The sequence below is a fragment of the Populus trichocarpa genome, chromosome 12 (genome assembly GCF_000002775.5).
Source record: "Populus trichocarpa isolate Nisqually-1 chromosome 12, P.trichocarpa_v4.1, whole genome shotgun sequence".
NCBI lineage: Eukaryota > Viridiplantae > Streptophyta > Magnoliopsida > Malpighiales > Salicaceae > Populus > Populus trichocarpa.
This window is the reverse complement of record NC_037296.2, coordinates 13,890,361-13,906,274: the sequence shown is the minus strand read 5'-3', so window position 1 is coordinate 13,906,274 and position 15,914 is coordinate 13,890,361. Positions and strand designations below refer to the sequence as shown.

General features: G+C 30.1%; 1 long non-coding RNA gene across 1 annotated transcript; it reads right to left on the bottom strand.

Moving 5' to 3' along the window:
* Positions 1 to 4,048: 4,048 nt before the first annotated feature.
* On the bottom strand, positions 4,049 to 8,450 carry LOC112323563 (uncharacterized). The gene is made up of 2 exons (XR_002976995.2): positions 8,020 to 8,450; positions 4,049 to 7,647 (listed from the first exon to the last, which is right to left on the bottom strand). It is a non-coding gene; the product is annotated as an uncharacterized LOC112323563 (long non-coding RNA).
* Positions 8,451 to 15,914: the final 7,464 nt, after the last annotated feature.

The following is a 15,914-nucleotide window of genomic DNA, read 5'->3' as shown; positions in this document are numbered from 1 at the left end:
TTTCACTTCCCTCCCATGGCTATTCCATTTCAAGCAAGCCACGTTTGAGTCTCATCTCCACTATAGCTGGAGCACAAGACATACCAGCTTTCCACCATAAACTCAGAATTTCTTTTAAATTGCAAATAGTAGCATAAAATGGAAGAAGTTTATTTTTCTTAACCAAAACAAACTCCTGGTATATGCATATTCTTTCACCTAGTACACGGGATTCATGGATTGGAATCACATAATGTCAGAGAGCAAGAAGGAAGATTACAGCTTTCCACCATCTCCAACTTTTCTCTCTGTTTTTTTTTTTATTTTTTGTTGGAAGTTTGAAGGATACCAGTAATAAATGAGGAGCAAAAGATTAAAGTTTTATCTCAGTAGAAGCATTTGGCAGCTTCTCATGGATCCATTATTGGCAACAATCAATACGTGATGTTCTTACCCCAGATATCCAGTGTTAATTTTGCAAAAGCAAGGTGGTGGATTCAAACCTTATTCATTGTTATTTATTACTTGATATATAATTAGATATGAGGTTGTTTTCTATATATATAAAAAAAAAACCCTCAAAATTAACACAACCTGATCAGCCAGTTTCAAGTAACAAAGTTACCACACTGCTGGTAAAATATTAAAGAAAAAAAAAAAGGAAAAACACTATGCATAATTGTTGCTTCATTGAGCATCCAAATCTAGTTCCATGATCGATCAATTGTAGGCTTTTCAGGGAACAATTTGTTTCTAACCCCGTCCTCTGTCGAATGCGTTGTTGCTTTTACTCTACAATGGCCCCTCATTTGAGGCAGGCAACGACATGTCACGAAGTCACTGGGCAATCAATCTAGGCCTTTGATCATCAGATGTTAACTGAAACAATCATCAGTCACAAGTAGTAATTAATGGGATTGCTGGGTTGAACTTCAAATTGATTAAAGAAAACACAAACTTTACTGCTAGCTGCTTTTACCTTTAAGCCAAATGATTATGTCCACATTTATCTCCAATTATTATGTTGTGTTTATTGCTAGGTGAAATAGACGTCTGATGAATAAATTATGTACGTAGATGCCTTCTTCAGGCATCATCCACTATGAAGGCTAGTCATCAACCATGTCGTATAGACTCATTTGTTGAAGAAGTCGAACCTTCGAGGTTTTGTGTGGAATATGTCAACAGCAATGGAGGGTGGACTAAATTGTTAAAAAATCTTAAGCTTTAGGAATATATATATATATGGAAGATCTTGGTAGTCAAGTAATGGTTTCTAAGGGATTAAGATGAAAACAAACATACTGAAGATGATACAATACATCTGTTTTTTTTTTTATATATAACTTGGGGTGTTCGGGCCAGCTTACGCACACCACGATTAATCTCCGGACCCACTGAACACCCTGCAAGCCTAGTAGACAGATAAAACACCGTGGGGTGACAGACATACACATAAAAAATCGAAATTGAATGCAGAAACAAGTAATTCCCTGTCAAGACCGATAGTTCACGACCTCAAATGCAAATATGTTCTTTCATACCATACCAAGATTAGCCACGTAATAATAAATTTATATTTAAATATAAATTAAGTTTTTAAATTAGGGTGTTTTTCATATGCAAATCAATGACTAGGTACACGTTGGCAATATAGTGACTAAGTACCTAAATTTCTTGCCATAATAATATTTTAAGAGCTTAATGTATATTTAAAATTAGTTATTACAAATAAAATAATAATAATAATAATAATAATAAACGTTTGAAAGAAAAAATACTTATATAAGAGGAAAGATAGAACCATTAACCCAAACATGCACTACAAGAATTCTTAGATTTATTGATAGAATTTTTTGTTGGTATTTATACTCTCATTCTGTCGGCAATAAATTTATCAACACGCTCAAGGATAGAAATGCTTCATCGGTAAAACTCTTTTCGGTAATTTTTATTCTATTAGTAATAAAATTACTAATAGATTTAATAATGGCAAAAGCGCGAAAAAAAAAAATTTATCCACTTTATTTCATCAGTATTTTTCTCGGGAATTTTGCCATATAACCGTTAGAAAATACCATATATAATTCCTTTAGTGATTAAACAGTGGCACAATGATATTCACAGTAATTCTTTTCTAACTCTCTGGAATATACTGACGGATTTAATCCATTGGTGATCATGTTAGTAATTATTTAATTTTTTTAAAAAACCTATTTAACAAGAGTAGAAAATAATTAAAATAAAATAAATTAATATAAATTAACACTTAATAATAATAATCAATAATACTTATGAACTAAGTTGCTTGGAAAAAAAAGAGAAAAAAACTAGTCAAATAAATTCCTTATGAAAGGGACGTTTGTGCTTTTTACAGCAAAAGAAGAAAAAGAAGAGATATGTCTATTATGAAATTAGGGATTTTGGTCTTTTAATTAGAATATTTTACCAAATAAATAATTAAATATTAATATTTTTAACCAGTCTATCGGTGATTCTATCTGTAATATTTTATTTAAATTTTAAATTTAATCAAAAATTTTCAGAAACCCCCCAAATATCATCAATGATTTTTCAGTCCGTCGATGATTCTATCTGTAATATTTAATTTAAAATTTCAATTTAATCAAAATTTTTCAGAAACCCTCCAAATATCACCGAAGACTTTTCAGTCTGTTGGTGATTCTGTCTGTGATATTTAATTTAAAATTTTAATTTCATAAAAAAATTTGAAAACCCCCTCAAATATCACCAACGACTTTTCAACCCATCGGTGTTTCGTCTATAAAAAAAAATAATTAACAGTGCAATTGAGAAGTGAATAGTTATATAACTCTTGGGAAAATACCGACATAATTAATCCGTCGATGATCCTATATATAATTGACAACATGAACAATAAAATTAAAAAGTGAACAATTTCAAAGTTTTCTAGAATATACTGACTAAATTAATCCATCAATGATACCCTCTATAATTAACATAATTAACAATGCCAAGAAGAATTTTAAACTTATACAAGGCCCTCGTATACATCAAACAGGCAATCACACAAAAACAGTTATAAATTTAAATTTAATAATTAAATCGGTATTAAATTTTACTAAATAATTTTACAAGTCTAACTCCATAAAAGGTTCTCTTGCTCTAATTAATCAAAGTTTAGAAAAATTTTAAATTAAATCTAAAAAATATTATATTTTTATTTTAATTATTTTCCTAATTAATTTTATATTTTAATTATTTTTTATACTTAATTTTAATATAAAAGTGTGTACCCTTACCTTTTTTTCATGGAAATCTCATTAGAATGACTTTTCACTTACCATTGACTATCATGGCTTTTTCTATCATTATTATGCACAACAATATTTTTGTTATGATCATTATTAAAAAGCTTGTTTATTTTTATATTTTAAAAATATTTTTTAAAAAAATTATTTTTTATTTTATTTATTTTTTATTCAAATTAATTTTTTTAATGATTTTAATATACTAATATAAAAAATAATATTTCAATACATTTTTTTTTAAAAAAACTTTAAAAATAAATTATTTATAGAATATCAGACAGGCTAACTACCCCCATTAAATCAATACATCGCTTTATTTCACTATCTTCTAATCTCCATGTGGGCCTAACTTGCCATATTTATCTTCCTCCTCCATGTTAAAATCTCTAATCGAGCTTCTTTATCTAATTTCTTTTAACATAAACTCTCATCTTTTACTTTTGTACAAACAATTAATCCCATAAAATTCAAGTTTACGAGCTGTAGATAATAGACCACTGTCGATGTTCTTCTCCTGTCAATTATTTTTACGAACAAACACCGTAACGAACAAACACTGTAACGTCTGTTCAATTTTCTTGTCTTACCTCCAATTTAATTTTCTAAATCTATACGTGATTGGTTTAATTTCAAATATGGTCTAGATTACATGTATTTTTAACATTGTTTGGTTTTTAAGAATAAAAAGATAAAAAAATTATATATATTTGCATTTTCCCAACAGTGCAACTCATAAAGATATGTTATTTCTCAAAAAAAAAAAAAAAAAAAAAACCTTTAAAATTGTAAGTACTTTTTTAATTTTTTTTAAAAAATAATTTTGGATATTTTTTTTCCAGATCTTTCTTACATATTTCATATGTTGTCCTACATGTGTCACCCCACAGAATGCTAAAACGGTACAATGGCAGTGAAACTGGGGTTTGCAGTAGCAGATCCGTGTCTTTGTTTCTTCAAGTGGCAGATTCAAAAATGGCAGATCAATTTTTGTGTGCAGAAACACGGGTGCCTTTTTGACAGATTTGTAGCAGGAACTTCTTTTTGCAGACGTAGCAAAGAAGCTCCAAGGGATCTTATAAACAAAGCTCTCTTCTTTTTTCCAGCTTTAGTGGGAGACTTGAATTACTTGCAGCCTTCGATAAATTTCCTGCTTCACCTTAAATTGTTCTATTTACATGCCTAATTAGGGTGCATTTTAATTTATTTTTACTGTTAATTGTATAAACAATATCCAATGCTTAAATAGGATAGTTATCATCATGCATGATTATCTTCATGATTGGCATAAAAATTCACCTAGAAAATGTTTAACATTCCAAAAAAAAAAAAAAACATGAAAGTGTAATTTGTTAAGAATTTTCAAATAATTAATGAACTTACTGTATATTAATCTCGTGATGGTTTAAACAATACTTAAGCATCAATTATTGGTGTTTAGTGGCCTGCAACGTACACCTCATCAAATCATATAAGGTATGATCTCACATAAATATGCAACACTAATCTAATTATTTTTTTCTTATTTCTCCTAGCTATATATGGCTCGTGGACCTTCATATCACAAGATCAACTGTTCTTGCTGGCATTGAAACCTAATCAATGTCCAGTTGTAGCTAACAGCAGCACCAATTATGGGGTTAGTTTTCAAATCGGTCTCACAGCTCACAACTATGGTTTCTAGGACACAAGTTTTCACATCTTTCAAGACCATCTCGTTTATTGCATATGGTTTCCAGTCAACATCTATGTTTTCTGTAATTAAACTTCCGAATCAACACAATATATCCTTATTAGATAAACGGATAGATAATTAATAAATAAAAATAATATCCAATTCATCACATAGGGTATCCAGATTGAAAAGGTCTAGCTAAATGTAACACACAATCATCATATAGAAAATGATAAACTTACCTCCTAGCTCTTCCATACAGATCTTCGATTCATCTCTGGCACGCAATCATACTAATCTAGTAATGAACTTCACATATTTAATCAAGTTCTAGAAATCAAGTGACAATCCCTACTAACATATTGCAGCTCTATTGAAACAAAAATGGATCCTAAGATAAATTTCTTGTGCTCCTCTCAACCAGATTGATGGGATTAAATATCAATTTAATTATTTCAAGATTAAGATTAACGAGAAAGGCTAATGATTTACATATAGATGATGTACACATTTAAATCCTCCAAAATTAAGATGAGATTTCTCTAAGTTTTTATTAGGGCAAACAAGTCAGCATCTGCTCCTTCATCTCAAAGCTTAATTATGTGTCCCTAACTATATAGTAATTGATTAAAGTAGAACACAGGAACATAAAGAAAAAGAACAGCATTTTCCAACTTGCTTGATTCTCAAGTGCACTGGAAAGAAAGCTCTACCACAAACTACAATTTAATTGATATTAAAAATAGCAATATCCAATATTTATTCTGGTAGTGATATGATATATTATATGACTTAGAACTAGAATATGTTGTATCTGTGGACAACAATTATTGTCTATAAGGTGGAAAATAAAACAGTGTATCCAATCTTCAGATGCTGATAGTCATGATAAAGACGGGAAAAAGAAATGAAGGAGAAATACATTGGTAACAATCTAATCCATGTTGTCACTAAAATCGCATCGAAGTTGCATTTTCAAGAAAAAATCCAACCACAAACACTACTCCATATTCCCTATTTGACAACTTGATTATCACCACCGTTTAATTAGGCAGCTATATGATCAGGGTAATATCAATCTTTTCAATTAATATGTGAAGAATAAAGCCAAGAAATTACAACTGGAAGCATCGATCTTTTGCAGATATGAATATGAAGTGGTTTCCCTATCTTTGCAACAACTTGAAGGAACAAGCCATACACTTGTCCATAGTTACCGAAACTTGATATCAGAAATTAGCTAGCTTTTCAGAACAGTTGATGTAAAAACATTAGAATCCCTTGTATATAATTAAGACCTGCCCTATATTGGGCCCATATTCATATCCCTTGTATTCTTAATCAACACCTACTGACAAAATGCATACTACTCTTTATGTTAGTGCAATATTTTACATTTTCATCATGTAACTTATCTATGACTTGGCCAGAAATTAGATAGACTTTTTGTTGTGTGACGAAAATGTTACGGAGAGATTCCTATAATTTGCAGCAAGAAATGTCAAGTTTGTCACCATAAGACTTCAAAATGTGTGCATGGGAATGAACTATGCAATGTCATGCCAATGAGCCTTGTTTTGGATCAGATATTTTAGAAACAATTGTCATACCAAATCTTTTTCCCTTAAGATACAGAATGAGGAATGGAAAGTAAAGCAACAGCCTCATTTTTAAACACAGAGGCAAAACGAAAAGAATTTCTGATGTTATGCTTGAATGTCTGATAGAGAGATTGAATCATCTAAAGGCTTTTATGAAGCATCACTCAATCAAAATTCCTAAACTGAAACCTCATACGGAAGTGTTGGAGTACTAATACTATATATGTGAGCTAACAATCTACAATTGGGAAGCCACAGAATGCTAAACATTATCCAATAGATGAAAGGAACATCCTGTGGAGGAGTGTCAATGTCTACTCAGAACTGTGGATCATGTAACACCAAACTGGACCACTAACCTTGTGGAATTAAGGATGAAACCAAATTTGTACCACCCTTTGTCTCCTATCCAGTTTCACTCCCAAAATCAGTAAAAACTAAAAAAAGTTAAATGAGGCTAAAAATTATTTATTGAAGGACAAGGAAAACAGATCGCAAAAACCAATTGTATATGGCATTACGAGAGCATTGGATTTACCACCGTATATCTACACAATTTAAATACAACATATAAATTTTCTAATCAGCATGCTTTTCTTGTGTCTTGTGAATTTAATTTACCTATTGATTCTTGATATATACCTGCAGCCTAATAAGGACAAACATGGAAGCATACAGCCATGAAGAGAGGAGAGAGATGGATAATATATTGTCTTTCTTGACATTTTTTAGTTGTTGTAAGATACATAGCTGGATCTGAGTAGGTTAAAAATCCATCAATATTCTGATTGGACAAGGCAGATTTGTGAGTGTCTACATGCGTATGTTTGCATATGCATAATTCTTGTGTATGCAATAAAGAAAGATAGAGGTGTTGATTAATGAAATAAAAATCACATTATAACCAACTGGAAATTGCAATTTCAATGATAATTAATCCAGAGATAAACAAAAAAAGAAAAGGGAAGATGAAACTTTGAGGAACCAAATACTTAATTACCTGTATGAATTAAGCTCTTGTGAGAGCAAATTAGACCCCAGAAAGCATGTTTCAGAATCTCTTGTGCTGTTGGTGAATGAGTGATTGAAGCTGCAAGATGACCTGATGGAACCATATATTTATACAGGTCTAAGTTCAAGCTAGTTTAATTCTAATTATTTTTCTACCCTTTTTCCTGGAAAATACGTATACCCCATGTATGAGGAACAGGTTTACCGTTTACCTAAGTGCCTTCCCTGTTAGTACAATTCCCTTTTCTTGACAATTATACCGCCACAAATCACCAATATATTCTACTTTCATAGCCAGAAAAACTCACAATCAATTGATCATCCTAAACTACTATGACAACCTACCGCGATTCGTTGGTTTATATTATCAATATGTATCTATGACAATATTAATCTTGTCTATCTATAAATAGTGCCATAAGATTAATGTTGATATATGTATAAAGAGTAATAGGTTCATTACCAGATCATGCTGGCAGCTTCAACCTCTCAAACCAACATATCAAACAAATTGAAGGATGAGCCAAATGGGGGGAGTGAGGTTAGGTGCTTGTTGGGAAATTTGGAAAAGTAAGAGCTCAAATTTAAAGGGAAAGAAGCAGAAGCTTTCACACCTCTAAAGATCACAAAAGAAAGCGCGAGCCATGCATGTTTTAGGTAGGGGAACCCTCGTAACTCCCCCTCTCCATTTTTGTAAATGCACCCTCTCCTTCCCGACTCTGCTGTACTGTGTCATAGATGGAGTATTTAATGGTGAGTTTTGGTCTTTCCTCACAGCTATTGACACAGACTTCCTGCCTCCCCTCCCCTCCCCTCTTTCTCTCTCTACACAGGGTTGCAAGGGTGAATATGTCAATAAAAAGGGACCACAGTACTGTCCTCCTAACCCTGCTCTCAACTAAGATTAATTGAGTTAATGTTAGTACTGTTATACGTCAAAGAAATTAAGTTGTTAAGGTCAAACTAAAAAGTGGTTGGATGAAAAACCAGCTGAAAGTAACCAGGTTAAATATACTTTAAACAATAATAAATATTGTTAATAGTAATTTCATCCAGTGTATTGGACACCCTAAATTGTAAATTAAATAACCTCATTAGTTAATTTTTTTTTAAAATAAATTAACTTAAATTAACTTGATTGATTCACAACCCGTGTTTTTAGCCTTGTACAATAATAATAATAAAAATTACCTAAAAGAAAAGGCTAGAAATTAAATGATATGCCGTAGAGACAATTATGGTTAGTTAATTTATAGAGTAAGGGTTAGCCTTTTGACCTATTCTAAGGGCATATTTCTAATAGAAGTGGAAGTTATACAGCATGTGGATTCGTAAGAAAAAAATGGTTGGGAGACGGGAAAGAAAAAGGGTGCACGCTTGATTTGTCATAGATTATGTCCTTTACCCTATGGATTGCATGGTCCTTCAAAATAAAGGGATTATTTTTTCCCTTTTTTCCAAAATGTTGTGTGTTCGTAGCTGCTTTCTTTGCTAGAACAGTACTGTCTGTGATAAATCTTGGCCTCAGCTAGGGTTTCTTGAGTTTACTCTCACCTTAAGCAAAAGGCAGTTGCCGTGTGCTAAAAAAAAAAGGACCTACAGCAATGCCATATCAGTAAATACTGTTTCATTATTTATATGAAGTGTATGAATTGGCCAGGTTGGTGGAATCAGTAGAGGGCATCCTTTTGTCTTTAGCTTTGGGCGGTTCTTCTGTCTGTGGTGTGTTTGGTTGACAAGCAATGACATGTAGACAGGCCCTAATGGAAGGGAAGGACCACACCTTTTTCTTTAATATTTTGATTAAATTGATAGGGTCACATGGTTTTGCTTTGTAATTTAGCTCAAAGAGTTGCATCTTCATTTGATTAAGGAAGGTGTGATGGTGGTTGTGAATAAAGCATTGCAAGATTAGGGTTTTTCTTTACCAATTCATCTGTGTTTTCTTCTTTCCCCCGTATTTTTTGTCCCACTTTTGTTTTTTTATATATTCACTTGTTCTTCCTTTATAGATAGGGTTTGGAGACGCCTCTTGATTTCCCCACATTTATTATTTTTTCTTAGTCATTCAAGGAAAACTAATTTCTTTTTTTAACTTTTATGCCCTCCATTTCGAGTTTCTCCTCATCCTTCATCGTTTTTTTGGATAAATTAAGCTTTAGCTGTGGGAAAGAGACAGAACCCAGTGAAGTTCATTTTTTTTTACCAGAAGTTGGTAATGCATTTCACTATGCATTTAATTTCCTCCTCAAGAAAAGAAAAGGAGTAGTCAAGAACATCAGCATTAAATTATTCAAATGATTGAGTTTTCCAAATCCAGTTCTGATCATGTGGCAGAATTTTAGAGGGACAAAACAAATATATATATATATATATATCTTCTGTCAGCTGGCTGGATGTGAACTGTGAAGAAAAGGTTTTAATTTCTCCATCATTAATAATGATATTTTTTTTGCTTTCTTTTTGATTAATTTCTTTGAAGGTTATGTGAAATAACTGTGGAATTTATACATGCATCAATAAATCTAAGGCTCAGGAAATATAATTAATCTTTTAAATGTTAAAAAAAGAAGCAAGAAATACCTAGGAAAATTAACTCTAGAATCCTCCATTCTTTTACTATTAATCGAGGCCAAGTAGCATCAAATGGGATCAAGAGATGTGACAACATGTACCGACCAGAAGCTTTTAGCCCGTCTTCCTTTGACCTTACCACATTAATTTTTATCTTTTTAAATTCTCCATATCTCCAAGTATTTTTTTCTGATCAATCAAAAACTAAGTTATATCTGAAAAGCTCCCTAGGGTTTTAATCTAGGAAATTAAGTATATTTTTTAATCACCATAACCCCATCACGGGTTCCATATCTTTACATTTTACTCATTGAACAACGGATTTATTGATTGTCCCATCTGTCTCATAACATTTGTAATTCAAACTTTAGCTTCACCTTGAGCTAAATACAAAGGTCCATTGAACATGGAATCTTTTCCTTTCCTGTTCTGTAAAGCAAGAGCAATTTAAAGAGATTGATTGATTAATGTGACTTGTTATGTGCTCATGCATTTCTATGACCTAAATCTTGGGAGCACCTTTTGGTTTTCATGGAGCGATATCTTGTATCGATTTTGTTTTTATATGCTAGGGTTTATTGGAAGAAGGATCTTCACAAACCTAGTGTCATTTGTCCTTCACCAATTGGCTTGGGATCGAGAGTAGAGGCTTCTTGGGAGTCCAGACACATAATTTTCTATGTATCTCTAATTCCTGCGTTACGCTGGCTCCACTCGTCAAGAATTGGAAAAGAGTCTTTGTGCATCTATCTATCTAAAACAGGAAAGTTGAAATTGCGCCTCATATTACACCAAAATGGTTTGGCAATGTTTAAAGACCATGCTACCCTCAAGAAATGAGAAAAAAAAAACCAACAAGAGGTGTTTAAAGGGTACTTTTTTAAATAAAAGATTTATATATTTGATTAGATAGAAAATCATGAGAAATTGGTTAAATCAGTGCCCCCGTCCTCTCGTCACTGTTGGGATAGTTTGTAAATAAAATTAAGAAAGTAAGTTTGTTCCATATTTAAAAATAGCACTTTCTCCAAAAAATTTGTAAGTGTAATAAATTATAAATAAATGTTATAGTTTGTGAATCATTTGTTGTGAATTACATGAAGGGCGCTTGTATATGGATATTATAATTTTAACCATTGACAATTGTTATTTTATTAGTTTTATAATTTTATTTTATTGTTTAACGCTTTAGAATATACTGACAGACTATGTCTATTGATAACTCTGTCAGTAATAATTTAAAAATATATATTTTTTAAAATCTATTAAACAAAAATAAAAAATAATTAAAAAAATAAATTAATATAAAATTCAAATATTTATTACAAATTTAAATATTTATAAGTTCATTCATTTGTGATCTCATCTCCATTTTCAATCAACAAGGTCCGTTCGTCTCAGCGATGAATTGTTCATAATCAGTAGCAATATGAGTCATCCAATTTTTAACTCACTTGTCTAAAATCACCTTAAATTCTGAAGTTTAAGTGCTCAAAATCGATTGCTAGTTTGATTTGGAACCTCATGTTTTGTGTTTTTTATTTTTTTGATATTTGATCCGTTTTATTTAAAAAAAATTGAGTTTCTCTGTGTTTTTTAGGTGTTTAATCTATTTTTTTATTTTAGTTTTGTTTTTAAGTTGTTTTCGAATCAAACCAAGATCTTAATGACTCTTCAATCTCATGAAAATCCAAGAAAGAAATGACTGTTTCCTGTTCTTCAGTTGAATATGGAGCCATGGCCTCTGCCACCAATAAATTAATTTGTCTTTGTAGTCTCCTTCAAAACTTAATAGATTAATTATTATTTTTTTGATCCATCTACATTGTAACAACCAAACAACTTTTCACATTGTTGTTAATCCTGTTTTTTATAAATAAACAAAATAAATTAAGGTTGATTATCATTTTGTTTTGGGAACATGTTAACTCCAAGATCATCATTATTTCTTATGTTTCTACAACGAACCAAATAACTTATATTTTTACCAGAGCAGCATTAGGTCATGACTATTTCTTGCGTCTTCTCTGCAAGTTGGGCATATTTCAAGTCTTCATTCTCTGACTTGAGGGTGTGTTAGGGATACACTCCATGACACTCGCTTTCCTAATAGGATTGATTGATTTCCTTTTCTAAATGTATAAGGCAATGCTATATAATGAGCAATCAAGCTTTTGCTTCTTATCTTAAAGTTTTTTTAAAATGCTTTTTATATGCACAAATCTTTTTATTAGCAGTCAAATTTGGATCTTGTTTTAGATATTTGAACTTTTTTTTTAATTTAATTTGACTTTAGCCTTTGTAAATTTAATTTGTTTGATCATAAAGAGATTAAGTCATAAATAAAACTTGTAGAATTTTTAATTTCTATAATTATTATACAAAACAAATACATCAAATGTTTTTTTTATTATTATTATTCAAGAGAGTTAAGGAGAATGGTTGTCTATTGACGGTATTATTTTTACATGTGAAGAAAATATAAACTTCAAAAGATAGTTTTTCTCGCGCTTTTGAAATAATTAATTTTTTATTTTTTTTTTCATTTCTATTTAATCCCATATTCATAAGAAAAAAAAAACTCAAATTCGTTGTAGTTAAATATTATTAACATGTGCTCATCGACATTATAAAAAATTTAACAAATACAATTGAAAAAATTATAAATTACAGTGAACTTTACTAATAAAATATTCCCTATTTATCTTTAAACATCATCAAAAATATCTTATAAATACATACCAAACATAAGCATCGTAAATAGTGTGTGTATATATTTGTGTAAAATTGTAAATACATATTTGAGACACGATTCTGAAAAGAAGTTGAGACGTGTCTCTTGGAGAGCATATAATTAATTAAGTGGGATATTTTCTCCAATTAACGACTTTGTGGGGGTCCATGCAATGTGATTGTGTTTCTATGTTTCCTATGCTGATCATGGTATAATTAAATGCAATGATGCTTTCGCTAATGACCATGGCAAACATGTTTAGTTCTAATCCATGTTTAGGATAATGATTAAGATGCATTAACCGCAGTGACAAGTGATATTACTAAAATCTGGAAAAAGGGTTACCGACAAATTGTTTTTTTTTTCCTTCTAGTAATTAGGCAAAGCCGAATATTGAAACCGATCTTCGAAACACTTAGTTTATGTTATGTGGAGATTGCAAGTTACGAAGGAAAGATTTTGAGTTCAAATCCGAAAACTTTTTCTTACAATTGATCTACAGAGGAAAACCATTTTATAGCACTTAATTTTCATATTGCCCACCTCATTTTAAGCAACTATATAATAATTAATATATATATGCTGTAAATGTGACCAGAAAGTCGGATAAATTATTCTTCCATGCTTAAAATGGTATTATTATTATTATTATTATTATTATTATTATTATTATTATTATTATTATTATTTACCATAATAAAGAGTATTTTCACATTTGTATATTAATCAAGACTAAAGATCCTCTTTAGATAATTTTAAAAATTTATCTTTTTACCGCAAATTGATTTGATATATTTAGATAAATTTAATAAAAAAAATTGGATACTAATTTTATAGTTTGAACTCAAAAAATTATGTTATTATTAATGTAAAGAATATAGAATCACAAATCCATGTGCATGGTAGAAAACTTAAAATCTTTAAATTATTTTTCAAATAAAATTACTCCTATATATGCCCCACACTCTTGAAGGTTCTAAGATTCGACCTTACACTTTTTTTTTATTTTTTATCACAAGGAATCAATGGAAGGACGATTAAGAAGAGAGAGACTTTATGCATCCATTGCTTTGTACGTAATTTTCAATCTTTTTTTATTATTATTTTTGATGGATTAACTCTCATCTTAATTTCTCCTCTCTTATTAGTCAAATAATTTAATTATAGATAGTGAGCTATCCTAAGAAACATGGCCTGAAGTGTGAGAATTACGCAAAACAAACTGCTGAAAATATTAATTTTTGCAGTCTTTTTCATTCTGAGATTGACCCTTACATGACCATACATTGGCTACCCATTTGTGGAGCTGTGTGGTACCTTTCTATTCTTTTTCTCAATAATGGCGAAGCACCACAAATGGACTAAAGATTCTTTTATGCATGTTAGTGTTCTAGAAGTATATATCAAAGTCTTGGAGAAGAAGATGTCTCGAGGGTCGACACATCACTGTAAGGTTGAATCTTAAAAGGAATTATTTGCTTTCTTTCCCAATCCATTGATCATGAAATGTTTTGGGAAAAAGTTTGATTAAATAATTTGAAAATATATAAATCCCACCCCAAAAGAATATTATAAGAAAAGCTTAAAAGCATAAAGTGTAAATAAAATCATATTTCTTTATTAAATATTTCTTTTTTTAATAGATTGATGTGATCAATTAAATATTTTATGGTTGACCAATGAAAGGAACGCATCCTCTTTTTCTTAGAATAACAGAATTGGTATTGGATAAAAAGAGATAAGAAATCCAATGGGCATCCTATTTTGTACCATAGACCCATAAACCACTAACTATATCTTTTATCTAATTTTATTTAATTAATATCCAAAACCATAATAAAAATAAATAAATTGAACCCTGTTTGTTTTTGCGTTTTAAAAATATTTTTGAAAAAAATTAATTTTTTTTATTTTAAAATAATATTTTTTGGTGTTTTTAGATATTTTAATGTGTTGATTTCAAAAATAATTTTTAAAAAATAAAAAAAATATTATTTTAATTTATTTTTAAATAAAAAATATTTTAAAAAGTAACTGTTACTTAGCTGACTTTTTGGACCATCAGATTGCGTAATTGTTATCTAGAACATAGAATGATCAAATTGCAAAATAATTAGTTGCTTTTTTATGAATATATGACAGTATCTATTCATGATTGTACTATTTTAAATATTTTCAGTATTCTGTCTGGGATTTGCTTTTATGATTCACTTGGGTGGAGTGTTCCTAGAATTAATAGTTTTAAAATAAAATTATTTTCTCTTGTTTTTAATTTATAAAATAGATTGAATTTATATTTTTATCGATCTTTGTACAGGATTCATAAATTATATATAGTTTACTTTTCTATTCAATTTAGTTAGAAAATCAAATAAATTTTTATTAACTTATATATAGTTATTAATTAAATTTAGCTAAGAATTAAACCTGCGATATGTGTGTGTGTGTGGTGGTTCTTGGAAGTTTTTATATCTCCATGGGCAACATTCACTTATGAAATGACATTTAATGGAGCATTAAATATTAAGATTTAACCAATTAAAAGGGATATTAGGATATATATTATTTTTTAAATGTTTTTTATTAGAAAATATATTAAAATAATATTATTTTTTATTAATTTTTACACCATGAATCTATTTCCTTTTATTTCTCGTGGTAATTAGTGCTTTTAACTCTCTTTTTTATATATATAAAAAAAGTAAATTAATGAGAAAAAGAAAAGGCCGAAGGAACAAATGTTTACGCCCAAAAAAAAAAAGCAGCCAGTGGAAATTGTTTTTCGACCGGAACAAGGTTTATTCATGGGCTTGGTTATCACATTTTAAGTAAAAGGTGTAGCCCATTTAAGAAACTCAGGCCCAGTAATCAACAAATTGACAAGGAATCTCTCTCCGTCTTCCGCTTTTATAAAATTTAAAGAAAAACGGCACCGTCTTTCACAACGGTCGAAAATTCTTCCAATTTTCCTTCATCTCACAAATCTCCCTTCCCTTGTCTCTTTCTCTCTGTGTCGAGGTCCAGTTTCCTTGTTCCTTTTGTGTTCGAAA